Source organism: Hydra vulgaris, chromosome 13 (genome assembly GCF_038396675.1).
Source record: "Hydra vulgaris chromosome 13, alternate assembly HydraT2T_AEP".
NCBI lineage: Eukaryota > Metazoa > Cnidaria > Hydrozoa > Anthoathecata > Hydridae > Hydra > Hydra vulgaris.
This window is the reverse complement of record NC_088932.1, coordinates 38,983,618-38,986,109: the sequence shown is the minus strand read 5'-3', so window position 1 is coordinate 38,986,109 and position 2,492 is coordinate 38,983,618. Positions and strand designations below refer to the sequence as shown.

At 31.2% G+C, this 2,492-nt stretch overlaps 1 long non-coding RNA gene across 1 annotated transcript; it reads right to left on the bottom strand.

Moving 5' to 3' along the window:
* Nucleotides 1-1,440: 1,440 nt before the first annotated feature.
* LOC136090169 (uncharacterized) lies at nucleotides 1,441-2,164 on the bottom strand. Its single transcript, XR_010643223.1, has 2 exons — nucleotides 2,015-2,164; nucleotides 1,441-1,653 (listed from the first exon to the last, which is right to left on the bottom strand). It is a non-coding gene; the product is annotated as an uncharacterized LOC136090169 (long non-coding RNA).
* Nucleotides 2,165-2,492: the final 328 nt, after the last annotated feature.

Genomic DNA, 2,492 nt, shown 5'->3' with positions numbered 1-2,492 from the left:
AGCTTTAAAAAAAAAGTCAAGTTTGCATGTATAAATCTTTTTATAGAAGAAAGAAAGTTGCCTCCTTAATGCGCAATTTTAACTAACTGCTAAGCACATTATTGACTTAAGTATCTCTATCATGACATGCTCCAAAAACTTTTAACTGTGTAATCATGTTTTCAGAAATTTTTAATGCATTTTAATGTATTTAGAAATTTTAAAAGAGCTTTTTCAAAAATTCTCTCCCTTTCGTTTATTATAGTGTGTAATATCCTAGCCAAAACTCTTATAAGTGCCCTATGTGTGTTTAACAAGATTTGTATGGGCCGATAAGGGCATGGGATTGCGTTAAAGATTTGACATGGGACCTATATGGGCCGCCTATCAAACAATACCATTTTGATAATTGATGGATTGCCCATATTGGACCCACGTTTATTTTTTATTGCGCACCCTTGGCTTTAATCAGCACAGCAATTGGTATATTTAGTTTTTTGTTGCAGTCTTAAGCTAAAAACAGAAGCACAATGAAGTTACCTATATCTTAATAATTTTATTAAGTTTTTTGTTTAACACATAAAAGAAATGAGCAACGAAGTATATAGTGAGCAAAGTCATAGGCGTCACTTTCGTGCAAGGATAAATAAACATCTTAGAGTTGCTGCTATAGAGTCGTTTGATCATGAAACAAATCCATCAGATTCTGATCTAAATTTTATTGATATCACCTCTACTACATTGACATAAGACGATCCTCTGTCTGCAATGCGCATAATGAGAGAAGTTAACTATAAATTTACAAGCTAATGATTTTGTTTGTTTTCTGTTCAATAAAAAGATGAATTTTCAAATATTCTGGTTAATACATTAAATAAAACTCTAGTTGTTTATCAAAAATATAGCAGCAAGTATTTTTTGAATATTCTTTAGATTCAGCTTTACTTAAAACTTGTCTTGTAAAAGACCATGAGGAACAATGTAGGTTGTAGCATGTAGAATGTAGCTTCAATCAATTTAGTTGACGAAAAAGTATATTTTCGCTCCTATTTATCAGTATTATCCCAGCTAACACACCAGCGTTGGGCCAACATTGGCCCAATGCTTCTTGTAACGTTGGCCCAACGTTGGCATCCAGCGTTGGGCCGATTCCTTGATGGCCGCCGGGCATACATTGGCCCGATTACATTGGCCCAATGCAGTTTAGTCAGCATTTATCCGACGATATATTTTATTAGGTTCAGTGAATTATAAACGCTACTTGTAACTAGCACGCAGTTAGTTAGGTCATTGTTAACATAAAATTTCTTAAATTTGTTTATTTTTAATGTATTAAAAAGATTGCAATTGCAATCGACGTATGATTAAAGCTATTTAAATTGTTTTAATCAAATGCAAACTGAAATGTGTTTGTTATTTCATTCAAGCTAAATTTATTTTCAAGGTGAAAAACAAAACATATTCAATAAAATGAAATGTATATCAGATAATATTAAAACTGTTATACAATAATCTAGACATTATCTTCGCCATTTGCATCACTGCCTTTGTCCCAAAGTTCCGAGTGGCATGCATAATCAATCTTCGCACCATCTGACTTTTTTCGGTCGTACAATTTACGAACCCACGACTTCATTTAATCGTTTACTTCCGCTTTTGAAACATCTTTTGCACCTTGTCGTAAAAAAAATACATTTAAATATTATTAAATAACTTTGTGTTAAAACATTTCAAAAACTTTAGTAGCCCTAAAAAATAGATTAACTACAGTTTAAAAGTAATTTGTTGGGCAATCATTAAAAAGACAACAAATGAAACCAATTACATTCTATTTACATTTAAACCAAATTTTATCTATTTTTCGTAAAGCCAACTTGGGTTTCCTAAAAGTTAAAACCTTAAATAGGGTTACATTCAGTTATAACTTAAGTATAAGTTAAAACTTACATGTGTATAAGTAAATTGTTTTATGTTATAACTGAATGGCCCTATACAACATAACTATTATCATGTTTAATATTTATTGATCACTAACCATAAACAATAGATTCATGTTTTTCATCCCTTGCGTTTTCCTCCTCGACCTTCACTGTTTACTTTGTTGATCCACTTCTGTAGCCATCAATTAACAGAAAATGTTGCTCACTGTTTCTTCAACAACTCGTCCATCAATCAAAACAAGATAAATAACCTGAAAAGTTTAAAAATAAACCCATAAGATCAGATAAAATATTTTATTAAAAGTACACTGAAGCTCTTTCAAGTAGCACCTGCTAAAGATGTTATAAAGATGGTATGCAATGGCAAAAATATATTGTCAGTTAATACCACAGCAACATCTGAGGAGCGCAGCGATGGATTAATACTTTTATAGGCCTGGATCTAGTAATTTTTGGAGGCTTTTTTTATACTCTACAGTGTAATAATGACTACTAAAAAATATGTAATATTTAAAATTTAAAAGCAAAAAATACGTTATTTACGTCGAGACATATTAATGTTAATAAACCAGG